This window comes from Macaca thibetana, chromosome 5 (assembly GCF_024542745.1).
Source record: "Macaca thibetana thibetana isolate TM-01 chromosome 5, ASM2454274v1, whole genome shotgun sequence".
In the NCBI taxonomy this organism is placed as follows: Eukaryota; Metazoa; Chordata; class Mammalia; order Primates; family Cercopithecidae; genus Macaca; species Macaca thibetana.
The window spans coordinates 161,350,625-161,378,590 of record NC_065582.1 but is presented as its reverse complement, the minus strand read 5'-3'; the positions used below and the strand labels follow the sequence as shown (position 1 = coordinate 161,378,590).

The 27,966-nt window shown below is 46.8% G+C and overlaps 1 pseudogene; it reads left to right on the top strand.

Annotated features, from left to right (window-relative positions):
• Positions 1–1,142: 1,142 nt before the first annotated feature.
• The window catches only part of LOC126954461 (S-phase kinase-associated protein 1-like), a 48,093-nt pseudogene continuing 21,269 nt past the window's right edge, over positions 1,143–27,966 (top strand).

The following is a 27,966-nucleotide window of genomic DNA, read 5'->3' as shown; positions in this document are numbered from 1 at the left end:
ATTAACAAATTGAGATCTAGGGCAGGGTGGGTCTTTGGGTCTACACAATAGAGATGATCTAGAATAATAAGAACTTTTGGAAGAAGGAAAACAAGCCAGGAGCAAGGCATGGTGGCATGTGCCTGTGGTCCCAGTTACTTGGGAGGCAGAGGTGTGAGGATTGCTTAAGCCCAGGAGTTTGAGGCTACAGTGAGCCATGACGGTACCACTGCACTCCAGCCTGGACAACATTGTGCTTTGCCATGCAGGCTGGAGCATAGTGGCACCATCACTTCTCACTGCAGCCTCAACCTCCTGGGCTCAAGTGATCCTCCCACCTCAGCCTCTCGAGTAACTGGGCCTACAGGCGTGCACCGCTACATCCAGCTAATTTTATTTTTTTGTAGAGGTGGGGTCTCACTATGTTGCCCAGACTGACCTCAAACTCCTTACATCAGAGGTTTTTTTTGGTTGGTTTGGTTTTGTTTTTCTGAGACAGAGTTTTGCTCTTGTCGCCCAGGCTGGAGTGCAATGTCACAATCTCGGCTCCCTGCAACCTCTGCCTCCCAGGTTCAAGAGATTCTCCTGTCTCAGCCTCCCAAGTAGCTGGGATTACAGGTGCCCTCCCCCGTGCCTGGCTAAATTTTTGTGTGTTTACTAAAGTAGAGACGGGTTTTTGCCATGTTGGCCAGGCTAGTCTCGAACTCCTGACCTCAGGTGATCCACCCGCTTCAGCCTCCCGAAGTGCTGGGATTACAGGCGTGAGCCACTACATTTGGCCCTTGTTTGTTTGTTTTTAAGATGGAATCTCCTGTTGCCCAGGTTGGAGTATAGTGGTGGGATCTTGGCTTACCGCAACCTCCGCCTCCCACGTTCAAGTGATTCTCCTGCCTCAGCCTCACAAATAGCTGGGATTACAGGTGCCCAATACCACGCTCAGCTATATATAAAAAATAGCTGCATCCAAGCTAGCACCAGGGACCTCTTGCATCCAGAAATTCATGGATTTTCACCTTAGAGTTGCACCATCAATATGATGGGGGCTCTCTGGGTGTCTGCTCCTCTCATCTCCTTGTGTCTGATGGGGGACTCTTTCCCGAGAGAGGCAGAGGATTGGCCCCAGCTCATCATGCTATGCCAGACATAGACACGGGCTAACGGGGATGGGCTCCATTCCCAATCCATTTGTGGTTGGCAAGGGGTGTACAGAAGAAAGCAAAATCGTAGGATGCCCCATGTGGTCCCGCAAGCAGGCAAGATCTGAGGTTGAGTGTGCCCAGGACACATGCCCAGGGCAGTCTGTGAGACCAGTCCTCTGCTACTCAGTTCCCCGCACCAGGACTCTGCTCAGAGGTGAAAGCCACAACTCGAAGTTCACTGGCCTGGTCCTCAGTCCTGCATCATGAACAGCAGAATGTAATATTTATTGCCCCCCTACAGACTGGGTGTGAAGATGAAAAAAAAGTAATAAATCTAAATCTCACACAAGGGCTTTGGAGATCAATGAGGTAATTTATATGAAATAGTTTGGGCTCGCTGGGAAACAAAGTATGGCATAAATTTTGGCTTTTTCACTGGATGGATCCTCATGCCACCAACTCACCCCAGTTGATGAAAAACGTGCTTGGCTGTGTAGACAGCAGGAATGTGCAGGCTGCTGTCTGAGTTCAGAATGGAATATTTTGGCCAGGCACGGACTTCCTCTAACCAAGATGCGGACAGTTGTCTCAAGACTTTCTCGGGCCGGGTGCAGTGGTTCACGCCTGTAATCCCAGCAGCTGGGGAGGCCAAGGCAGGCAGATCACCTTGAGGTCAGGAGTTCGAGACCAGCCTGGACAACATGGTGAAACCTCATCTTTAAAATACAAAATTATAAAATTACAAAAAATTATTAAAAATACAAAAATTAGCCAGGCGTGGTGCGTGCCTGCAAATCCCAGCACTTTGGGAGGCCAAGGCAGGCGGATCACTTGAGGTCAGCAGTTCAAGACCAGCCTGGTCAACACGGTAAAATCCTTGTCTCTACCAAAATTACAAAAATTAGCTGGGCATGGTGGCAGGTGCCTGTAATCTCAGCTACTTGGGAGGCTGAGACAGGAGAATCTTTTGAACCTGGGAGGCGGAGGTTGCAGTAAGTCAAGATCGTACCACTGTACTCCAGCCTGGGTGACAGACTGAGACCTTGTCTCAAAAAAAAAAAAAAGACTTTTTATCACAGGGCAGCATACAGATAAATAGGCACTGGGTGTTTGGGATTTGCAATAAAGGTGCAATAAAATAAATAATGCCTGGGACCACACCATCAAATCTTAACCTTATATTTATTTTATTTTATTATTTTAGAGAAGGAATCTCAAGGCTGCAGTGAGCCAAGATCATGCCACTGCACACCAGCCTAGGCAACAGAGTAAGACTGTGTCTGGAAAAAAAAAAAAATTAAAAAACAAAAAGAGAAGGAATCTCACTCTGTCACCCAGGCTGGAGTGCAGTGGTATGATCTCGGCTCACTGCAACCTCCGCCTCCCAGGTTCAAAAGATTCTCCTGTCTCAGCCTCCCAAGTAGCTGAGATTACAGGCACCCGCCACCATGCCCAGCTAATTTTTGTAATTTTGGTAGAGACAGGGATTTTACCATGTTGACCAGGCTGGTCTTGAACTGCTGACCTCAAGTGATCTGCCTGCCTTGGCCTCCCAAAGTGCTGGGATTACAGGCGTGAGCCACCACGCCCAGCTTCTTAACCATATTTTGATGGCTTCTGACTTAACTCTAGATCTTAAGGCTGTTTTTCTTGCAAATCCAAAGAGCACAAGTTACTTGAAACAATGGAAAAATGCTCAGTTTCCACCAGTGAATGAGTCCTAAAAAAACTCTTCGAAAGAGTCGTTTCTGCTCATGCCCATGCTTGCAATTTAGAGCTCACTTTCATCAGGCTTTTGCTCTTACCAGGCAAAGTGCTCCTGCTGAGGCCATCGTGATCTCTGTGTTCCCATAGTCAATGGCTGCTTCTCTTTCTTCATCTGACTCAAACTGTCAGCCACTTTGATACCACTGATCGCTCCCCTTGGCAACACTTTGTCCTCCTGGCTTCCAGAGCACCATGGCTACCGTTCTTTCTCCTCATTGCACAACTCTTGGGCGCTACGTGGGTTCACCAAGGTTTGACAAACTACAGCCTGCAGCCCAAATCCAGTAAAGCTTTACTGGAACAACCATATCCATTCACTTCCATATTGTCTATGACTGCTTTTGAACTGTAATGGCAGCGCTGAGAGGTGGCAACAGAGACCACATGGTCCACAAAGCCAAAAATATTTACTATGTGGCCCTTTATGGGCCAACTTGCCAACCCGTGGCACAGACTCACTGGGGACCTGGTGTTTTCTCCTACCCCACTGACCACTCCTTGTGGTCTTCTTTGCTTCTCATCTCCTTAATGTCTAAACCCGGAGTCCTTGAACTCTTCTCTTCTCCCTCTGTGCCTAGTCCCTGGGTGAGCACATCCAAACCAATAGACCAATATATCCAATAGACTTCTCAAACTTAGCCCAAACTGAACTCTTGTTTTATTCTCTGCCAACCTAGTTCTTCCTGTGGTTTTGCTCATTTCAGTTAGTGGCAGCTCCATTCTTCTAGGTGCTCAGGCCAAATACACTAGAGTTATCAATGACTCTTTTCTCTCATACCCACAGTTAAGACTCTAACAAATTCTGCTAGACCTACCTTCAAAACGCACCCCTCTCCCATTCACATCTCAGTCTTCCTACCCCCATTGTCACATTGAAACAGCCATCATCTTCTGCCTGGACTATTTCAGTAGCCTCTAATTGGTCTCTCTTTTCAGGCCCTTGATCCTTCCAACCTCTATTTCTCACAGCAGACTAAGCAAACCTTTCAAACAGAAGCCAACTATAGCCTTTCCGCGGCTTTCCAGCTCACTCCGGGTGAAAACCAGATATTTCCTGCATCCTCCTATTTGAACACCTCTTCACCCCTGCTTGCCACACTGGTCTCCTCATTACATGAACTCCACAAAAAGTCCCTGCCTCAGGGTCTCTGCTTTTGCTGTTCCTTCTGTCAGGAAACCTTTTTCCTCAGATATTTGCATGACTGCCTCATGTCTTTTTTATTTTTTATTTTTTGTATTTTTTACTACAGACAGGGTTTTACCATGCAGGCCAGGCTGGGCTCGAACGCCTGACCTCAGGAGTTCTCTCTGCCTTGGCCTCCCAAAGTGCTGGGACTACAGGCGTGAGCCACCACGACTACAGGCATGAGCCACCACGCTCGGCCTTTTCTTTTCTTTTTTGAGATGGAGTCTCACTGTGTTGCCAGGCTGGAGTGCAGTGGTGCGATCTCGGCTCACTGCAACCTCCACCTCCTGGGTTCAAGCGATTCTCCTGCCTCAGTCTCCTGAGTAGCTGGGACTACAGGCCCACACCTTCATGCCCAGCTAATTTTTGTATTTTTAGTAGAGATGGGGTTTCACCATGTTGGCCAGGATGGTTTTGATTTCTTGACCTTGTGATCCGCCTCCCAAACTGCTGGAATTACAGGTGTGAGGCACTGCGCCCAGCCCTGCCTCAAGTCTTCTTAACAAGAGCCTCCCCAGATCACCCTAAATAAAACAGCAGCCTCCCCGACTCTCCCCACTCCCTTCTTAACACCATCTGATACACTCTGCATTGACTTCTGTGTGTGTTTAGTGTTCATCTTGCCATCTCAGTTATAAGCTCCATGAATGCAGACCTTTGTTTTGTTTACTGTATGTCCCCATTGCCTAAAACAGGGCTTGGTGCTCAGGAAATACTTTGTTTTGTTTTTTAGAGACAGAGTCTCACTATGTTGCCTGCCCAAGCTGGCCTCGAACTCCTGGGTTCAAGTGATCCTCCAGCTTCAAATCCTAAGTAGTTGGGACTACAGGTGTGCACCATTGTGCTCTCAGTAAATATTTAAATATCTTTCCCGCCTTACAATTCTATGAACCTTGTTTTAAGTTAAGAACATGAATCCGTGGCCAGGCGCAGTGGCTCATTCCTGTAATTACAACACTTTAGGAGGCTCAGGTGGGTGGATCACATGAGTCCAGGAGTTCGAGACCAGCCTGGGAAACATGACGAAACCCTATCTCTACAAAAAGTACAAAAATTAGTTCGGGTGGTGGTGCACACCTGTAGTCTCAGCTACTCGGGAGACCGAGGCAGGAGAATCGCTTGGACCCAGGAGGCAGAGGTTACAGTGAGCTGAGATGGCGCCACCACACTTAGCTTAGGTGACAGAGCGAGGAGAATCTGTCTCAAAAAAAAAAAAAACAAAAAAACAAAATAAAAACAACAACAACTTAGGTTACGGCACTTGCACGAGGTCAAATTAGGATGGGAGTGAGGCGGGAATTTGGAGTTTATACCTGAGGACTGTCCTCCAAATTCAGTGCTCATTCTGCAATTTTGTGTTGCTCTCAGCCTCTGTCAGTGGCTCTGAGGATTGTTTTGCAGAAAGGCAGTTGTTCCTGGGGGAAAAGGATTTTTAGGATGCATAGACAACTCATTGTGGATCTCTGTTTTTCTGTCACCTTTATATTCTTGCACCATCCACCCTGGGGTTTGGGATACGTGTGTGTGTGTGAGTTCTCTAAGTTTGTCTTCCAGTATATTGAGTAGAACTCTCTCTGATTTTTCCTGAAACAAAATTTCCATTGATTTACATATTCATGAACTGTTTCCCCTCCCCAGTGACCTACACTATTGTTATGCTGGTCTGGGAATTCAGCAGTCTTTTGTGGATGACCAAATGTCTTGAATTTTAAGTTTCTGTGCCCATTTGCACTGCTAGCTAAGGATCTCCAAACAAATGCTTAAATGGAGCGGAATTGGTTCCAGGACTCCCTGAAGATACCAAAATCCTGCTCTGTTCTCTGGTATAAAATGGCATAGTATTTGCATGTAACCCATGCACTTTCTCTTGCATATTTTGTTTCTTTTAGAGATAGGGTCTTGTTCTGTCGCTCAGGCTAAGTGAGTGCAGTGGCACGATTACAGCTCACCGCAGCTTTCAACTCCTAGGTCCAAGCCATCCTCCTGCTTCCTGAGATGCTGGGATTACAGGCATGAGCCACCATGCCCCGCTACTCTGATATACTTTAAATCATCACTAGATTACCTATAATACCTAATACAATGTAAATACTATGTAAATAGTTTTTTTTTTTTTTGAGACCGAGCATCCTTCTATCGCCCAGGCTGGAGTGCAATGGCACTGCAACCTCCACCCACCAGCGTTCAAGCAGTTCTCATGCCTCAGCCCTCAGCCTCCTGAGTAGCTGGACTATAGGTACGTGCCACCACGCCTGGCTAACTTTTTGTAATTTTAGTAGAGACAGGGTTTCGTCACGTTACCCAGGCTGATCTCCAACTCCTGACCTCAAGCGATCCACCCGCCTCGGCCTCCCAAAGTGCTGGGATTACAGGCGTGAGCCACCGCACTCGGCCTAATGTAAATAGTTGTTATACTGCATTTTTAATTTGTATTATTTTAAATTGTCATATATATTTTTCTCCCAAATATTTTCCAGACGTTGTTGGTTGAATCTGAGGATGAACCTACGGATATGGAGGGCGGTTGCAGTTTCTAGTTAAAAAAAGCTGTGGTAAATTCGAACTTTTTTTTTTTCTTTTTTGAGGCAGAGTCTTGCACTGTGGCCTGGGAGTGCAGTGGCGCGATCCCAGTTCACTCAACCTCTGCTTTCCGGGTTCAAGCAATTCTCCTGCCTTAGCTTCCTGAGTAACTGAGATTACAGGCGCCTGCCACCATGCCCAGTGAATTTTTTGTATTTTTAGTAGAGACGGGGTTTCACCATGTTGGCCAGGCTGGTCTCGAACTCCTGACCTCGTGATTGGCCCGCCTTGGCCTCCCAAAATTCTGGGATTATAGGCGTGAGCCACTGTGCCTGGCCTGAACCATTTCTTTGTAGAAAACAATTGCTAATTGATTTTCTTTCTAAATTTAAGGCCTTCCTCCTTCCTTCTTTCTTTTCTTTCTTCCTTCCTACTCTGGCTTCCAGAACTGCAGGAGATCTTGTTTTGCAGCATATTTTTTCTCCCACTTTCTACATGATAGTAGAAAAAGCCTCTTTAAAGGTCAGGCGCAGTGGCTCACAGCTGTAATCTCAGCACTTTGGGAGCCAAGACAGGCAGATCATGAGGTCAAGAGATTGAGACCATCCTGGTCAACATGATGAAACCCCGTCTCTACTAAAAGTACAAAAAATAAAATAAAATAAAATAAAATAAAATAAAAAAGCTGGGCGTGGTGGTGCACATCGGTAGTCCCAGCTACTTGGGAGGCTGAGGCAGGAGAATCGCTTGAACCCGGGAGGCGGAGGTTGTAGTGAGCCGAGATGGTGCCACTGCACTCTAGCCTGGCAACAGAGCGAGACTTCATTCAAATAAAAAGAAAAAAAGAAAAAGCCTCTTTATTCGCACCTTATTTTTATTTTATTTTTGAAACAGGCTCTTGCTCTGTTGCCCAGGCTAGAGTGTAGTGGCACACACATGGCTCACTGCCGCCTCAACCTCCTGGGCTCAACTGAGCCTCCCACCTCAGACGTACGCCACCATGCCCAGCTAACATTCTACTTATTTTTTTTCATAGAGACGAGGTTTTACCATGTTGCCCAGGCTAGTCTCAAACTCCTGTGCTCAAGAGATCCTCCCACCTAGGCCACCCAAAGCATTGGGATTATAGGACATGGGCCACGACACCCTGCAGATAAATCCTCTTTAGTGTGGCCTGAGAGGAAGAGGCACTGTGCTACCTGAGAGGTGAGAGGGGCTGCTTGTGTAGGCACCAAACAGCCGGGCTACAGCCATCAGCGCGGCTCTGTCCTGGCCTCCCGTCTCCGCTGCTGATCCTGCAGTGAGTGCCTGTGCAGAAAGCTCAGTGGCCTTCTTTAATCCCCACACTCTCATCCAGGAAACTCCTTCCCCTTCCTTCCAGACCACTTGAGTCTTGTGCTCGCTGCAGGGTCAATGCTGTCGCCCCTGGTGGTCAGGTTTGATGTCAGCCTGTCTGTCCCTCATGTCTTCCCACTCTGGGGGCCTGTGGCAGCGGGTCTAACACTTGAGGATGCTGCCTGCGAAGGCGCGTTGCCCTTTCAGCCCTGGCACCGCCGCCAGGCGGGCACACCCCAGCCACCCTGCACAAACAGGCTGTCATGGTGAAATTTTGCTCTGGGCATTTGGGTTTAATCCTCTGACCTTGCCAGCTTCACATTCTCCCAGCCTGCAAGGTTTGGTTTAGTTTTTAATCCGATTGTAAAGTGTTTGGCTTCTTTGGAGAGTCACAGAGATCACAAGGATCATGTGACAGCAAGAGATTAAAGCACCATCCAGCCCCTGATGCAGAGCTTCCTCATCTGCTTTCTTGTTGCTGGTTGTTCCTTTCTTCATTTCAGAGACAGAGTGGATGATTCAGAGGCGGATGTTTATTACGCAGTCCTTAGAGTTTTTCAGACTCTTTCTTCCTCTCCTGCTCCCCCTTTCCCTGCAGGTTTATCCTGCAGACGTTTTCTCTGACATTCACATGATAGAGTGCCCTCCAGCCCTCCCCACCCCCAGTCAGGCCTGGATCCGAGTCCTGGCGGTGCCACATTGCTGCTGCGTGACTCTGGGCAAGGTGACCTCCAAGCACCGGCATCTGAAGATGGCGACTGGGAGTCACACCACCACTTCAGAAGGTCTAGAGGATTCAGTGAGACCATGGTCACCCATCACACAGCCCGGGTCATGGCACCTTCATCATTGCTATCCATGTGGTTGATATTATTGTTGTTGAAATTACTGAACTTTCCTGCAGAAAATTAGCAAGTAGAAGCTAGATGCAGTGGCTCACTCCTGTAATCCAGCACTTTGGGAGGCCAGGGCAGGAGGATTATTTGAGCCCAGGAGTTTGAAAACAGGTTGAATAACATAGTGAGACTGTCTCTACAAAAAACAAAAATTAGCAGGGCATGGTGGTATGCACCTGTAGTCCTCAGGAGCCTGCAGTGGGAGGAGCACTTGAGTGTGGGAGGTTGAGGCTGCGGTGATCTCGTCACTACACTCACAGCACTTTGGGAGGCCAAGATGGGAGGATCACTTGAGGCCAGGAGTTCAAGACCAGCCTTGTCAACACAGCAAGACCCCCATCTCTATTTAAAAAAAAAAAAAAAAAAAAAAAAGCCAGGCACAGTGGCTCAACGCCTGTAATTATCCCAGCACTTTGGGAGGCCAAGGCAGGCGGATTACAAGGTCAGGAGTTTGAGACCAGCCTGACCAACATGATGAAACCCCGTCTCTACTAAAAATACAAAAGTTAGCCAGGCGTGGTGGCATGCACCTGTAATCCCAGCTACTCAGGAGGCTGAGGCAGGAGAATCACTTGAACCCAGGAGGCGGAGGTTGCAGTAAGCCAAGATTGCACCACTGCACTCTAGCCTGGGCAACAGAGCAAGACTCCATCTCAAAAAAGAAGAAGAAAAAATAAAAATAAAAAAATGAGCAGGTAGAGAGAAAGATAGCCTCTTAGATAGGCCGCTATTGAGGATGAATTTGAACATTTGAACAGACTCAAAGCTGCTGCTGGTTGGATAAATGCCTAGGCCCAGACTGGAGCAGTTTATTATCATGTATTTTTATAAGCTATTTAGTGCCTCATCATTGTTCATAATCACCCGTCTTCTTTTCCTTCTTCATACCTGAAGACTGGAACCTGCATTTGTCTTTTGATCAATGACTTTGCCTAGAAGTCCTGTACCCCCTTGTACCATCAGTTTTGAGCTGTCCAGAAAGACAGGGAATCATGGACTATGGGACACTCAACTATGCCAGGCATACTACATTATGACTTCATTAGGTCTTCACCACAAACCCATGTGGTTTTGTGATTGTCACCATTTTATTAATAGGGACATGGAGGCTCAGAGAGATGAAGTAACTTTCCTAAGGCCACACAGCTTGTGATGGGCCTATACTGATCCCCAGGTGAATCCAACAGCAAACCCCAGGCCCTCACTCCATTCCACTGCTTCCTGCTCATTCCTCAAAAAGTACCCCTTATCTCTGAGGTCAGGAGTTCGAGACCAGTCTGGACAACATGGCAAAACCCTGTTTCTATTAAACATACAAAAATTATCTGGGTGTGGTGGTACACCCCTGCAATGCTAGCTACTTAGGAGGCTGAGGCAGGAGAATCACTTGAACCGGGGAGGCGGGGGTTGCAGTGAGCTGACAGAGTCTCAAACACACACACACACACACACACACACGCCCTTAATATAGGTATAATCCACTCTTGCCAGGCCAAGTTTTGCAACGTGAAGGGTTCTGGGAGAAGTACAATCCTTTATACCTGTATTAAGGGGGCACTTTTTGAGGAATGAGATCTAACAGGCTTATACCTCAATACAGGCTTACACCTGCACTAAATTGGACCCGTATCATTAGATCGCATTCCACCTTCATCTTACATCAGAACATTTACAACAAATTAACAGATGAAGCTCACTTCTCATGTTTTCTTTTTATAAAACATCTCTCAACAAATTCCTCTCAGATCTTTTTTTTTTTAAGATGGAGTCTTGCTATGTTGCCCTGGCTGGACTCGAACTCCTGGGCTCAAGTGATCCTCCCGCCTCAGATCCTGAGTAACTCAGACTACAGGAGCACAGCACTAGGCCCTCCTCTTAGATTTTATATTCCTCTCACTTTCTTAGGAATTATCTTTTCAACTGGCCCACCCTAGCATTCCTTTTTTGGCAGCCTCTGGTAGGGAAGAGAGCCAGAGTCTAGTCCGTGGCAAGGCAATTTCTGGCTGTTCTTGCTGAGACATAGAAAGCCTCCTTGGTGCACACAACTCCTTCCAGTAGCCACCTGCATCCCTCTCCATAAATCACTTCGAAGCTGTGTGTGTGGCAGGGAGAGGTTGCTGCATCTCCAAAAAGGGACAGCAGTTACTGGTTACTCAGCTCCTTAAATATTTTGTAAGAAAGGATCTAGGAGAAGTACCAGAGCAGCCCCTGCATTTTTCAGGTGGGAAAAGGGTAACTAAGGACAGAAAGGGTTGGAGAAGAGGTCATAGCAAAAGGGAATAGAAGAAAGAGCAAAATTACACACAGGAGATAAGTAGGCAAGAGCCCCACCCGGGATCGGCAAATGCAGCTCAGTTCAGGACAGCTTCCTGGGGCTTGAGTATCCACTCATGCCAGGCAGGGTTTTGCGACGTGAAGTGGGTTTGGGCCTCAGGCAGAAAAGGCCTCACTATTCTGGAACCAGGGTTCTAGGCGGGGGGCTCAACCCTGAGCCTAGAGGCCAGGAGAAGGTCCGATGAACAAGCCCATCCCTCACACACCCCACACAGGGCATGAATCCAGGGATCTCTACCTTTGGAAGACCAGAATCTCCTGGGTGCTTGCTACATTTAGATAGTGGGGCTGCTTCTCTACTTTTTCTTTTTTTTTTGAGACAGAGTCTCACTCTGTTGCCCAGGCTGGAGTGCAGTGGTGTGATCTTAGCTCACTGCAACCTCTGCCTCCCGGGTTCAAGCAATTCTCCTGCCTCAGCCTCCTGAGTGACTGGGATTACAGGCACCTGCCACCATGCCCGGCTCATTTTTGTATTATTAGTAGAGATGGGGTTTCACCATGTTGGCCAAGCTGGTCTCGAACTCGTGACCTCAGGTGATCTGCCCACCTCGGCCTCCCAAAGAGCTGGGATTATAGGCATGAGCCACCCCGCTCGGCTTTTTCTTTTCTTTTTTCTTTTGAGACAGAGTCTCGCTCTGTCGCCTGGGCTGGAGTGCAGTGGCGCAATCTCGGCTCACTGCAACCTCCACCTCCCAGGTTCAAGCGATTCTCCTGCCTCAGCCTCCCGAGTAACTGGGACTATAGGCACGTGCCACCATGCCCAGCTAATTTTTGTATTTTTAGTAGAGATGGGGTTTCACCATGTTGGCCAGGATGGTCTCAATCTGTTGACCTTGTGATCCACCAGTCTTGGTCTCCCAAAGTGCTGGGATTACAGGCATCAGCCACCGCGCCCAGCCTCTTTTCTTTTTTTTCCCCAAAAGCAATTTACCATGAGATGGGCCTCTTCTCTAGAGGTTGGAATTTAATCCTTTTGAGGCCAAGAAATCTGTATTTTATTTATTTATTTATTTATTTATTTATTTATTTATTTATTTATTTTATTTTTTGAGACAGAGTCTCACTTAGTTGCCCAGGCTGGAGTGCAGTGGCATGCGATCTCGGCTCACTGCAACCTCTACCTCCAGAGTTCAAGCGATTCTTGTGCCTCAGCCTGCCAAGTAGTTGGGATTACAGGCATGCGACACCATGTCTGGCTAATTTTTGTATTTTTAGTAGAGACAGGGTTTGGCCATGTTTGCTGAGCTGGTCCCAAACTCCTGGCCTCAAGCAATCTGCCTGCCTCAGCCTCCCAAAGTGCTGGGATTGCAGGTGTGAGCCACTGTGCAGGGCTGAAATCCGTATTTCAATGAGAGCCCCTGAAGGTTCTGAAATGGAAGATCCAGAGATCACCTTTGGAGAAACACTAACCTAGAGTGAATGGGCACAGTTTAAAGAAACTTTAATCCTGTCCTTGGCTACCAGGGCCCCTTCACAATGGATCAGTCACAGCCTTTATCAGTCACTGTGGGGACCTCCTGCTCCTGTTGTTTGGGGGTTGATGAGCTCGTATCTTGAGCTGGTTGCTCGCCCAGATGGACAGAGCAAGGTGGAGAAGGCCAGAGTGTAAAGGACTGACCTCAGTGCGGGGACAGCAGCTGCCTGAGAAACAGCCCCTCCCTTCTAGTCCTGAGAGTAGCAGCAGGAAGCCCTGGCTTGCAGACCTAAGCTGGGACTCCATATGTGATTCTTCCACTTCCCTCCCCAGGCCTTGATGTCCTTATCGGTGCAATGGGTCAGCATATATTTGTAGAGGATTTCACAAAGAAGTGTCTGTGGGTCGGGCATGGTGGCTCACACCTGTAATCCCCACACTTTGGGAGGTCGAGGTAGGAGAATTGCTCAAGTCAGGAGAGGCCAGCCTGGGCAACATAGTGAGATCCTGTCTCTAAATAATAATAATAATAATAAATAAAAATTAAAAATAAAAAGAAGCATCTGTGGAAGTAAGTGTCAGGTATTGTACCTGACACATTTGATAGGGGGAGTAAAGGTTCCCAGTAACAATGACGGGTGCTTCAGGCACAGCACCCCACACTTTACACGGATGAACTCATGAAATTCTCACAGCAACCCCAAAACACAGCTACTTGTTTTTTTTTTGAGATGGAGTCTCACTCTGTTGCCCAGGATGGAGTGCAATGGTGTAATCTCGGCTCACTGCAACCTCCACCTCCCGGGTTCTAGCGATTCTCTTGCCTCAGCCTCCTGAGTAGCTGGGACTACAGGCATGTGCCACCACACCCAGCTAGTTCTTGTATTTTTTAGTAGAGACAGGGTTTCACCATGTTGGCCAGGCTGGTCTCAAACTCCTGACCTCGTGATCGGCCCACCTTGGCCTCCCAAAGTGCTGGGATTACAGGCGCGAGCCACTGCACCTGGCCAGCAGCTACTATTTTTAACCCACACTTTACTATTCAGGAACCAACACAGAGATGTGAGGCAGTTTGCTCAAGATCACAAAGCTAAGAGCCAGGCCATCTGTCCCTAAGGTTTGTGTTCCTTACAAGTATGCTATTCTGACACTGGGAGAGCCCTTTGCATTTCCTTTATTTTTTTTCCTGCCTCCAGACTGTGTTTTACAAGCATTTGTAAGCCATTGAAATCTCTTCCAATGAAATCTTGTAAGGAAGTCTAAAGTAAAAACAGCCCACGAGGTGGGGTTTAGGTTGAAGGGGGAGGGGTGCTGTGTGCCCCAGCCTGGTCCCTCCCCTTCCTCTTCCCTAGTCCAGGCATCTGAAACCTGGAGGGGCTCCACAGGGCGCTGGCTGAAAACTGGAACAGTCACATCACCTGAGCCATAACTAATTTCAGCTTCAGCTTAATGAATTCTTGGAATTTGGAGTAGAAACACATGGTTTCTTCCTGACCTCAAGGCTAGGACCTTATCTGTCCACCTTGGTGATGAATGCACATAGGCACACACACACACAGACACACACACACACAGACACACACACACACAGACACACACACACACACAGACACACACACACACACAGACACACACACACACAGACACACACACAGACACACAGACACACACACCAGTAACAATGAAGGGTTCTTCAGGCACAGGACCCCGTACTTTACACACACACAGACACGCACAGAGACACACACGCACAGAAACACACACACAGACGTCCACAGACACACACAGAGACATACACACAGACACACAGAGAGACACACACACAGAAACACACACAGAGACACACACACACATAGACACACACGGGTAGAAACACACAGACACACACAGACACACAAGCAGAAACACACAGAGACACACACACAGAAACACAGACACACACATACACACACACACACACACACACACACACACACACGGGCCTAATCCTCTGCTTTCCCTCCTGGGCTTCCCTCCCTTTCAGATGTAGCTTTGTGGGCCACCAATCACCTCCTTTTCTTATCCCTACCCCCCTCCCTTCTCTCCATTCTCACCCCCGTTCTGTCCCCACAGAACTGGCCAATGCTCCTTTCTGGCCGGCTGGGGCCAGAGTGAGCGAAGGAAGGAGGCTTCCCCTCATGGAACCTCAGGCTGGCTCCCAAGCCAAGACTCATCAGCATCCTGCCCGTCACACCCTTTTCATCTCAGGCACTCCGTAAACAAGCAGCCTCATTAAAGTCCATTTTATAGATGGCGAAACTCATCACGGTAATGACATCCCCCAGAGAGTGGCCTTTCATCTGTGGATCACAAAGGACTCTTTCCACACACTAATTAGGAGTCAACAGAGCAGGACTCCCCCTGTTTTTGCCTTGTTGCAGTTCTAGAAGATGAGGACATTAGAAATGCGGACGTAGCCCATTCCTCAGCCTGACTAGCTCGGGGGTCAAGTGCGTGCATTGCAACTGGACAGTTCGGCAGCTGGTAAGGGCTCTAGGAAGGGAGAAGCAGCCTGTAGACTATTCCTTGTAGGTTTTTGGTTTGTTTTGACAGAGTTTTGTTCTTCTTGCCCAGGCTGGAGTGCAATAGCGTGATCTTGGCTCACCCCAACCTCCACCTCCTGGGTTCAAGTGATTCTCTTGCCTTACCCTCCTGAGTAGCTGGGATTACAGGCATGTGCCACCACGTCCAGCTATTTTTAAAAATTTATATTAGAGACAGGGTTTCACCATGTTGGTCAGGCTAATCTTGAACTCCTGACCTTGTGATCCACCTGCTTTGGCCTCCCAAAGGGCTGGGATTACAAGCGTGAGCCACCACGCCTGGCCTACTATTCCTTGTAATAGTAATAATAGCAAGAGCTGCTGTGAGTGGACGCTGCCTGCAAGATTTGCACAGTTCCTGGCTAATGACAGGGGTGGGGAGCAACTGTGGAGCACTTCCCAGCACAGGAGGCCGGGGTCATTGTCCAAATCCTGCTACGGGCCTGACGCCACCCAGATGGGATCGATTTGAGGACTGGACAGCAGCCATGGAAGGAAGAGGGTGATAGAGCTACCTGGCTGCGACAACCGATGGGATCCTGCAGCAGTTAGACCCAGGGAGTGTGCACGAGAGAGAAACTGAGTTTACCTTCAAGGTTTTGGAGCTCAGATTTCCAGGAATCTGGAAAATAGGCGTTCCTTCATTATCCATGTTCTAGCTGAACCTGGGGAGATTTTAGTTTTTATTTTTTTGAGACAGGGTCTGATTCTGTCACCCAGGCTCTGGAGTTCAACGGTGCGATCACAGCTCACTGCAGTCTTGACCTCCTGGGCTCAAGTAATCCTCATTCCTTGGCCTCCCAACGTGCTGGAGTTACAGGCATGAACCACCATGCCCAGCACAGGGAGATTTGTACAAATGCTTGTGCTCAGGAACACCTCAGATTCTGATTCAGTCGACCTGGAGTGGGGTTAGATGTTGCCTCTTATGTGGCCCTAGACAGCTGGAGCTGAGAATCGCCGTTCTAAACCCTGTGATTGCATGTGTTGGCATCACCTAAAAACTCCTTAGATGTGCAGGTTCTCAGCTCCACTCAAGACCCACTGAGCCGAAATTTGCATCCTAACTTCTTCTCAACCATTAATGTGCCTGCATCTTACCTGGAATCATGTTAACATACGGATTCAGATTCAGATTTAGCTCCCCCTAAACCCCTAAGTCTGAGATCTGTCCATGGGCCCACTAGAAGGTCAGGGGGCTAATAATGGATATTTCTACAGTGATTCAGAGCTTGCCAGACATTTGAAGTGACCTAATTGCATCTTCCCTAACCCTCAACCTTATCCTGCTCTGCAAAGCAGGCTGGCCAGGCATCATAGCACCACATTCATGGTTTTATTTGACAAACTGGAGACCAAGGCTCTCAAAGTGGCCTCTTTTCTGAAGACCCATAGGTAGTATTGAGGCAGGAGAATAGGGCCTTGTGGTAAGGGAACATAAGGCCCATCCACTCTGGCTTAATCAAATGAAAGCACTTCAGCAGTGATAGGAATGCGAACGGCTTTGTAAGCTCTCTTCATCCTCTCCATTTACACCATTTATACTTTGTAACTTCACATTCATCCTCTCTGTTACATAGATCACACACAGGTAACATCCTCTCCATTTACATAGGGCGCATTCCTAGTAAATGACTCCATAACTTCACTTCATTCTCTTCATTTACATAGAGCATACACCAAGTAACCAATGGGAAACCCCTGGAGTATTGAAACCCCAGAAAATACGGTAACTGGGGCTCTTGAGCCCCTATGCTCACGCCCACTCCCACACTGTGGCGTGTACTTTCATTCTCAATGAATCCCTGCTTTTGCTTTCCTCACTTTGTTAGTGCTTTTTGTCCCTTTTTATTTTTATTTTTATTTTTTTGAGACGGTGGCGTCTCGCTCTGTTGCGCGGGCTGGAGCGTAGTGGCATGATCTTGGCTCACTGCAACCCCCGTCTCCCGGGTTCAAGTAATTCCCCTGCCTCAGCCTCCTGAGTAGCTGGGATTACAGGCATACACCACCACGCCCGGCTAATTTTTGTATTTTTAGTAGAGATGGGGATTCGCCATGTTGGCCAGGCTGGTCTCAAACTCCTGACTCAGGTGATCCACCCATCTTGGACTCCCAGAGTGCTGGGATTACAGGCGTGAGCCAGCACACCCGGCCGTTGTCCAATTCTTTGTTCGAGATGCTGAGAACCTGGACACCTTCTACTGGTAACAGTATGGGTCCAATCAGGCTTTGCAACTTCAACTCTTTGGCACCCGATACCAGACCACACTGATAAGGCTCACCAGCCTCCCATAAGTATTTGCTAGTTGAATGACAGCTTACCACACTCTGTGAAGGGGGAAGATGATTAACAGGTGACTTGTGGGAGGGGAGGAAAGTGGTCCTGGATCAGTAAATTTCAACCTTGGCTACACAATGGAATCTTCAAAAAAAGTTCTGAAGCCTGTGTTTAGCCCTAAGGATTCGGTTTTAACTGAAATAGACGTGGCCTGGGCTTTGAGACTAGCTCACGCTAGAGTATAGTGGCACGATCTTGGCTCACTGTAACCTCCGCCTCCTGGGTTCAACCAATTATCCTGCCTCAGCCTCCTGAGTAGCTGGGACTACAGGGGCCTGCCACCGCGCCTGGCTAATTTTTGTATTTTTAGTAAAGACTGGGTTTCACCTCCATGATCAGGCTGGTCTCGAACTCTTGACCTCAGGGGATCCACCCACCTTGGCCTCCCAAAGTGCTGGGATTACAGGTATGAGCCACCACACCTGGCCGCTTTGAGACTGTTTAAAAGTCATGCAGGTGATTCTAATGTGCAGCGGAGGCCAGCAACTTCTTCTTGTCTTCTGCCCCAAATGACACAGTCTTGTCCTCTGAGTGGAGACAGCCTTCTCTCTCTATTTTTTTTTCTCTTTTCTTTTTTTATTTTATTTTTATTTTTTGAGACAGAGTCTTGCTCTGTCACCCACCCAGGCTAGAGTGCAATGGCGTGATCTCAGCTAACTGCAACCTCTGTCTCCAGGGTTCAAGCGATTCTTTCTCCTGAGCCTCCCAAGTAGCTGGGACTATAGGTACACACGACCATGCCCAGCTAATTTTTTGTATTTTAGCAGAGATGGGGTTTTATCACGTTGCCCAGACTCGTCTCAAACTCCTGAGCTCAGGCAATCTGCCCACCTAGGCCCTCCCAAAGTGCTAGGATTACAGGTGTGAGCCACTGCACCTGGCCATTTTCTTTCTTTTCTTTCTTTTCTTTCTTTCTTTCTTTCTTTCTTTCTTTCTTTCTTTCTTTCTTTCTTTCTTTCTTTCTTTCTGTCTGTCTGTCTGTCTGTCTTTTTCTTTCTTTCTTTCTTTCTTTCTTTCTTTCTTTCTTTCTTTCTTTCTTTCTTTCTTTCTTTCTTTCTCTCTCTCTCTCTCTCTCTCTCTCTCTCTCTCTTTCTTTCTTGACAGAATCTTGTTCTGTCACCCAGTCTGGAGTGCAGTGGTACAATATTGACTCACTGCAACCTCCACCTCCCAGGTGCAAGCGATTCTCCTGCCTCAGTCCCCTGAGTAGCTGGTATTACAGGCGTGTACCACCACACACCTATAATCCCAGGTAGGGACAGGTTTTGCTATGTGGGCCAGGCTGGTCTTGAACTCCTGACCTCAAGTGATCTGCCCGCCTTGGCCTCCCAAAGTGCTGGGATTACAGGCGTGAGCCACCTCGTCTGGCCAGGAGACAGTCTTCTGGCTGCTCAAATCCACCTTCCGAAGACCTGGAATTCCCTGGAGTTGGCCTTTTATCCCTGGGTAGCCTTGCACTGGGAATGCCTGCTGGGATCCCAATCTTCAACTTAATTTAGGGTTGCCACATACAGCCAAAAATAATAATAATAATAAGAAGAAAGAAGAAGAAGAAGAAGAAGAAGAAGAAGAAGAAGAAGAAGAAGAAGAAGAAGAAGAAGAAGAAGAAAAGGACATCCAATTTAAATTTGAATTGCAGATGAACAACGACAAGTAATTATTTTGGTATAAGTATGTTCCATTGCAATACATGTGGCATTTTCATACTTAAAATCTGTTGTTTATCTGAAATTCAAATTTAACTGATTGTGCTATATTTTTATCCAGTAACCCAAATTCTCATTCCCAGCGACCAGGGTGTGTGGCGTGAGGGTATCTGGATATAGTGTGTGTCACCCAGCTTCATCAGGTGCAGCTCCCAAGAGGAATGGTGGGTTTTCAGGTTCCTTTGTTAAAACTGCCCCAGATGGACAGACACAACACCCTCCTTGTCTCCTTGGCTACAGAGTCGGTTTTCCGTGAATACATCTCATGGGAATGAGCAAACCGGTTTCTCCTCTTCCTGGCACCAGACATTGTACACCAATAACGTAGCCCAGCTAGAACCTGGGAGCCCAGATTTGAACATGGAAAGATTTTTTCCCTGGAGCCACATAACATGAGCCAAAAAGCTATACATAACATTTGGTAGAAATGTTACTGCTAGCACATTCTGAGAAGGTTGGTGGTAGGTGATTTTGACTTAGTGACGCAGCTGGTGTTCACACTGAAGGCGCACAACAAATGCACTCTATTGATAATAAAAATAGTAGCTGGCTGAGTGAGGTTGGCGTGATGGCAATCTAAAATGTAGGGGCATGAATTAGTATAAGTTGCTGTTCACTCACTAATTCATTCAAAAGTGATTTCTGGCCAGGCGCTGTGGCTCACGCCTGTAATCCCAGCATTTTGGGAGGCCGAGGTGGGCGGGTCACTTGAGGTCAAGAGTTCGAGAACAACCTGGCCAACATGTGACACCCCATTTCTACTAAAAATACAAAAATTAGCCAGGCGTGGTGGCGCATATCTGTAATCCTAGCTGAGGTGGGAGAATCACTTGAACCCGGGAGGTGGAGGTTGCAGGGAGCTGACATTGTGCCACTGCACTCCAGGCTGGGGGACAGAGCGAGACTCCATCTCAAAATAAATAAATAAATAAATAAATAAATAAATAAATAAATAATTTCTTCTCCACCTATTATGTGACAGGCATTGGGCAACAAAGATGCACCCCTGTACTCAAATTGTTCCATTCAATCTCTTTAGGAGAGACAGATGAGCGAAGGTAATTATAGTGCAACATGATGAATGCTTTGATGAGGGTAACTACAGGGTGCTGTGGGCACCCTTGGAGGGGATTTATCCAGGAGCGAAGGTCAGGAAGGCGCCTCTAGAGGAAGACCTGAAGCATGAGTGCGAACTAGTGCAGTGAAGCAAGTGGGAGGAACAGAGAGAACTCCAGGCAGAGGAAATAGCACATGGCAAAGCAGGGGGAAGGGAAAGAACATGACACCCTCAGGATGGTGCAAGTTCAGGGAGCTGAGCAGGGACCAATGAGGACATTGGTGAGCCTGTGGTTTGAAGCAAACAAAACTCTCACGGAAGGTGTTTAAGCAGAAAAGTATGGTCAGATTTGCCCTGGCTAAAGTATGAAGGATGAATTGCAAGGGGCAAGCCTAAAGTCAGAAAGACCAAGTTGAAGACTGGCCTAGGCATCCATGGGAGAGATGATGATGGACCTGCCTAGGTAGTGACAAAGGGGTGGAGACAAATGCATACACGAAGCGGCATTGTGGAGGTGGGGTCTGCAGAACTTGGAGCATTCACAGGATGTGAGGAGTGAGGGAGGGCTAGTGTCTAGATGGATCCCAGGGTACTAGATGCATTTGGCAGTATAGATGACCAGGTTAGGAGATGTGACCCAAGCTGGTACCTGAGCTCCAGGCTTGAAGACCCAACTTCCTTCTGGTCCATCCTCACGGACAGCTAATAGGCTTTTCCAATTGGATGTGGCTATAGGGGAGGAAAAAACTTTTTCTTCTACCCTCAGTCAGACACGGTGGCTCATGCCTGTAATCCCAGTACTGTGGGAGGCTGAGGCGGGCAGAGTGTCTGAGCTCAGGAATTTGGGACTAGCCTGGGCAGCATAGTGAAACCTCATCTCTACTTTTTTTAAATAAAAAAGAAATTAAAACATTTTTCTTTTACCCTCTCAGGTCAGTGACAAGGGCTCTGCAAATTAAACAAATGACAGATTAACAGAAAAAAGGCATGTTCATTTTATTTGATGTTAATATTTTAATTTTTACATGTACATGGGGGTCTCATAGAAAAAGAAGTAAAAATCTAAAGAAGCAGTTAGGTCTGAGAGTTTATATAATAACAAAGAGCATTACATTTATAGAGAAGTGAAAAGACAAAGGAAAAGGGTGCGGGCTTCTAGGGAAGGTAATTCTGGGAAGGTAAATATATGGGGGAAAGAAGGCCGGGTGAGGTGGTTCACGCCTGTAGTCCCAGCTCTTTGGGAGGCCAAGGCGGGTGGATCACTTGAGGTCAGGAGTTTGAGACCAATCTGGCCAACATAATAAAACCCCGTCTCTACTGAAAATACAAAAATTAACCGGGCGTGGTGGTGCGCACCTATAATACCAGCTACTCAGGAGGCTGAGGCAGGAGAATCGCTTGAACCTGGGGGGCAGACGTTGTAGCGGGCCAAGATCCCGCCACTGCACTCCAGTCTGGGTGACGGAGCGAGACTCTGTCTCAGAAAAGCAAAAAAAAAAAAGTTGTTTTCCTTCCTGGATTGGAGAAGGGAGGGGGAAATCTTCATAATAGGAAATGTATGCCCTGCTTTTAGACAGAAAGGAAGGTGGTAGAGAGCTTTTCCTGTGTCTGCTATTTCTAAACTGCCATCATTTCAAAATAATCTTCATGCCAAAGAGGCGTATTTTGGGGTAGCATATTTTGGAGAGGCATATTCTGATCCCCTTTATGGCCAATATGGGAGTATTGGTCTCATCCTTCTCTCTCCATTCTGGATCCCTCTCTTCTGTCCCTCCTTCCTCCCTCTTTCCTTTAATTCCAGTTCTGCTCCCATCTATTTGACTTCAGGTAGGTCATTCAAACCCCTGGGCCTTTCTGCATCAGGGAAATGGGAGGCACCAGTGAATTCCTGTAGCTCATCTTCAAGGAATCTTCCTGTTCTAAAGTTTCAAGACTTGGGCCTTTGAATAAGCAGAACGTAACAGCTATGAAGGAGGACTTTCAAATCCAACCACCAGGATTTTATCCCAGCTCTACCAATGCTAAGCCTTTAATCTACAGCAAGTCACATCAACTCTCCAAAGTTTCAGTTCCCAATATAAATTAGGAACAATCATAATACTTACCAAATACAGTAATTGTGGGGATATAATTTATTTAGTACAGTGCCTGACACAAAGTAAGCTCCCAATATATGTTAGCTATTAAAATATAATATAGGTAGGCTGGGCATGGTGGCTCATGCCTCTAATCCGGGCACTTTGGGAGGCTGAGGTGGGCGGATCATGAGGTCAGGAGAGCGAGACCATCCTGGTCAGCACGGTGAAACCCCGTCTCTACTAAAATACAAAAAATTAGCCGGGCGTGATGGTGCGCGCCTGTAGTCCCAGCTACTCAGGAGGCTGAGGCAGGAGAATCGCTGGATCCGGGAGGCAGAGTTTCAGTGAGCTGAGATCACGCCTCTGCACTCCAGCCTGGTGACAGAGCAAGACTCTGTCTCAAAAACAAACAAACAAACAAACAAACAAAAAATATATATATATAAATAAATATATACACACACATACACACATATATATGTATATACAATATAGGTAATGATATCACTGTAGCCATTATTATTATCCACGCATTAGCAAATGTAGTGAGCGGATAAGTGAACATAATAGCTAACACTTATTGAACCCCTGCAATGTGCCATGAATTTTCTGCATTTTACATAATTCATTTATTATTTGTACAATTCCTTGAAGAGGGCCTATAATTAGCTCCATTTAATATATCAAGAAACCTAAGCACAGTAAAGTTAAGTGACTTGCTCAAGGTGGTGTCACTAAGAAATGGCAGAGCCAGGCCTTGGAACTCAGGAAGTCTGGCTTTGAGGACTATATCTGTGGTTACTATGTGCCACACGAACTTATCAGAATACACATTTTCAGGCCAGGCACAGTGGCTCATGCCTATAATCTCAGCACTTTGGGAGGCAGAGGCAGACTGATCACCTGAGGTCAGGAGCTCGAGATAAGCTTGGCTGACATGGTGAAACCCCGTCTCTACTAAAAATACAAAAATTAGGGCCTGGCACGGTGGCTCACGCCTATAATCCCAGCACTTTGGGAGGCTGAGGCAGATGGATTGCTTGAGGTCAGGAGTTTGAGATCAGCCTGGCCAACATGATGTATCAGGGGAATCCACCCCCAATATTTCAACGTAGGTTCTTTCTATTTTCCCTAACTGTTGGCCAGCTGAGAAATAAAGAGAAGGAGTACAAAGAGAGGGATTTTACAGCTGGGCCTCCGGGAGTGACATCACATATTGGTAGGTCCGTGATGCCCACCTGAGCCACAAAATCAGCAGGTTTTTATTAAGAACTTCAAAAGGGGAGGGGGTGTAGGAACAGGGAGTAGGTCACAAAGATCACATGCTTCTGAGGCCAAAAAAGATCACAAGGCAAAGGGCAAAGTGAAGATCATAAGGCAAAGGGCAAAATCAAAAACTCCTGATAAGGGTCTATGTTCAGCTGTGCACATATTGTCTTGATAAACATCTTAACAGAAAACAGGGTTTGAGAGCAGAGAACCAGTCTGACCTCAAATTTACCAGGGCTGGAGTTTCCCAATCCTAGTAAGCCTGAGGGTACTGCAGGAGACCAGAGCGTATCTGAGTCCTTATCTCAACCGCATAGGACAGACACTCCCAGAGCAGCCGTTTATAGACCTCCCCCCAGGAATGCAAGTCTTTTCCTAGGGTCTTAATATTACATTCCTTGCTAGGAAAAGAATTTAGCAGTATCTCTGCTACTTGAACTTCTGTTTATAGGCTCTCTGCAAAAAGAAAAATATGGCTTTTTTTGCCTGGCCCTGCAGGCAGTCAGACCTTATGGTTGTCTTCCCTTGTTCCCTAAAATAGCTGTTATTCTGTTCATTTTCAAGGTGCACTGATTTCATATTGTTAACACGCACACGTTTTATAATCAATTTGTTCAGTTAACGCAATCATCACAGGGTCCTGAGGTGACATACATCCTCATCTTACGAAGATAACAGGATTAAGAGATTAAAGTAAGACAGGCATAAGAAATTATAAGAGTATTATTAGGGAAGTGATAAATGCCCATGAAATCTTCACAATTTATGTTTCCTCTGCTGCGACTCCAGCCATTCCCTCCATTCAGGGTCCCTGACTTCTCGCAACAATGGTGAAATCCTGTCTCTACAAAAACACAAAAATTACCTGGGCGTGGTGGTGGGTGCCTGTAATCCCAGCTACTAGGGAGGCTAAGGCAGGAGAATTGGTTGAATCCAGGAGGCGAAGGTTGCAGTGAGTCGAGATTGGGCTCATTCACTGCACTCTATCTAGCCTGGGTGACTGAGTGAGGCTCCATCTCAAAAAAATAAATAAATAAATCAAAAATAAACACACACACACACACACACACATTTTCAGCATTTTATTCTCAAAAATAAATACACACACACACACACACACACATTTTCAGCATTTTATTCTCAATCTCTGCTCATTCCTTTGCAACATCCCATGAATCTCCTCATCCAGGAAAATAGACTTAACATCCATGTAGCTTAGATTATTTTTTCCACCAAGAACTCTAAAAGCACTGGGTGCAGTGGTTCACAGCTATAATCCCAGCAATTTGGGAGGTTGAAGCAGGAGGATTGCTTGAACCCAGAGTTCAACACCAATCTGGGTAACACATGAGACTCTGTCTCTACAAAAAAATCTAAAAATTAACCTAGCATTATGGTGCATGTCTATAATCCCAGCTTCTCAGAAGGCTGAGGTGGGAGGATTTCTGGAGCCCAGGAGGTCAAGGATGTAGTGAGGCTGGGTAACAGAGCAAGAACCCGTCTCAAAAAAAAAAAAAAAAAAAAAAAAAAGCTTCAAGTAACCTAAATCTGTGCTACTCAAATTGTGTTCCATGGTCTATCACTTCTGTAGCAGTAACATGTTTTGGTTTTTTAATTGACTTTTTAGGGGGCTACATAAATTCCAAAAGAATTTATAACACCGTTTGTTTGTTTCTTTTTTTTTTTTTTTTGAGATGGAGTCTGGCTGTGTTGCCCAGGCTGGAGTGCAATGGTGCTATCTCAGCTCACTGCAACCTCTGCCTCTGGAGTTCAAGCAAATCTCCTGCCTCAGCCTCCTGAGTAGCTGGGACTACAGGCTCACGCCACCACACCCAGCTAATTTTTGTGTTTTTAGTAAAGACAGGGTTTCACCATGTTGGCCAGGCAGGTCTCCAACTCCTGACCTCAGGTGATCCACCTGCCTCGGTCTCCCAAAGTGCTGGGATGACAGGCGTGAGCCACCACACCCGGCCTGTCAGCCTGTGGTGGTGTTGTTGTTGTTGTTGTTGTTGTTGTTGTTGTTGTTTTGAGACAGAGTCTCCCTCTGTCTCCCAGGCTGGAGTGCAGTGGCGCAATCTCGGCTCACTGCAACCTCCACCACCCAGGTTGAAGTGATTCTCCTGCCTCAAGTAGATGGGACTACAGGCGTGTGCCACCACATCTGGCTATTTTTTGTATTTTTAGTAGAGACAGGGCTTCGTCACATTGACTAGGCTGGTTTCAAACTCCTGACTTCATGTAATCCACCCACCTTGGCCTCCCAAAGTGCTGGGATTACAGGTGTGAGCCACCATGGCCATCCTGTTTTTGTTTTTTTGAGACAGGGTCTCTTTGTCACTGAAACTGGAATGCAGTGGCACAATCTCAGCTCACTGCAGACTCAACCTCATGACAGTGAGCTGTCATCGCACCACTGCACTTCAGCCTGGGCAACAGAGCAAGACCCTATCTTAAAAAAAAAATGTGCCACGCGTGGTGGCTCACACCTGTAATCCCACCACTTTGGGAGGCCAAGTCAGGTGGATCACTTAAGGTTAGGAGTTGGAGACCAGCCTGGCCAACATGGAGAAACCCCATCTCTACTAAAAATACAGAAATTAGCTGGACATGGTGGTGCAGGAGAATCGCCTCCCAGGAGAATCCAGGAGACAGGTTACAGTGAGCTGAGGTTGCACCACTGCACTCCAGCCTGGTCTACAGAGCCAGACTCCATCCCCCCCACCTAAAAAAAAAAAAAGTGTGAGAAGTTATGCCCCCAAAGGGTTCTGTGGCCCCATGAGCTTGGAAAATAGTAGACTATGCAAAGTTTGCTTGCTTAGTAAACTGCAGGACTTCTCAAACATTTTAAAGCACCAGTGGACACTGTGAATCTCTGGCTGGGAAATATAAAAAGCAGTTAATGTTGAAACACGCTAATAGAAAGGCTGGAGAAGAAAAGCAGGGCAATTACAATATATTTTTAAGTTTTTTGTAGAAGTGGGGTCTCATTATGTTGCCCAAGCTGGTCTGGGACTCCTGGCCTCAAGTGATCTGGCCTCAGCCTTCCAAAGTGCTGGGATTACAGGCATGAGCCACCATGTCTGGCTGGACAGGGCAATTAAAATCTGTAGTCTGGCAGTAAAAGTCAGAAGTTTGAATATCAAGTCAGAGTGACCGGAAACTATCTAACTTAAAGGTCACTGACAATGGCGAACTGGAACATAGATTTTGTTTGACCTCACTGTTAAAAGAAGAAAAAAAGGTGTGGGGCAGGGGGTGAGGCTGCAGGGAGATTTGTAGAAATGCTTGTGCTCAGGAACACCTCAGACTCTGATTCAATCAGCCTGGAGTAGGGTTAGATGTGGCCTCTTATGTGACCTTAGGGGACAGCTGGAGCTACGAATCGCTGTTCTAAACCCTGGTGATTCCAGGTGTGGCCCATGGCCCACGGCATTGGCATCACCTAAAAACTCCTTAGAAGTGCAGATTCTCAGCCGGGTGTGGTGGCTCATGCCTGTAATCTCAGCACTTTGGGAGGCTGAGGCGGGTGGATCACTTGAGGTCAGGAGTTCGAGACCAGCCTGACCAACATGGTGAAATGCTGTCTCTACTGAAAAATACAAAAATTAGCCGGATGTGGTGGTGAGGGCCTGTAGTCCCAGCTACTCGGGAGGCTGAGGCAGAAGAATCGCTTCAACCCTGGAGGTGGAGGTTGCAGTGTGCTGAGATCTCACCATTGCACTCCAGCCTGGGTGACAGAGCGAGACTCCATCTCAAAAAAAAAGAAAAAAAAGGGAGAGTGAATTTTACCTAAATGTCCAATATCAGAGTATTTGATAACACTGGCCTCACATTTTCACGTGACAATAATTGGCCGCCCTGTTTAGACAAATTTCCTCAATTTACCGCAGTACCCATTGTACCCTATTGTATTATATTACAGTTGGCCCACTTCTGTCACTTATGTTACATGGAAGTGGTTGAGTTTGTGACCCTTGGTCTAACTGCAAATTGTAGACTTCTCAGAAGCTGGAATAGTGGTCTAGATTCTATAACTGCCACACAGGCATTTATTTCTGTAACTTGTTTCTTTTTTTCCGATTATAAAAGTTACTCATGCTGATTCTAGAAAACTTGGAAATATAAAAAAGTATGAAAAATAAAACAGTGACATGCATAGTAACTGCAATTAGTGATGACTGTTTAACTTCTGTTATTTTTTTCATCTTTTTTTTTGCATCTAGTTATCTAAATTTTCATCATATTTTGGATCAGACTATATTTGCAGTTTGGTATTTTGCCTTATTTAGAAGACATTCTACCAGCTACTAAGTATGGCTTGTTCTGCCATATTGCAATAGTTGAGTTGTCAAGAAAACTCATTGGA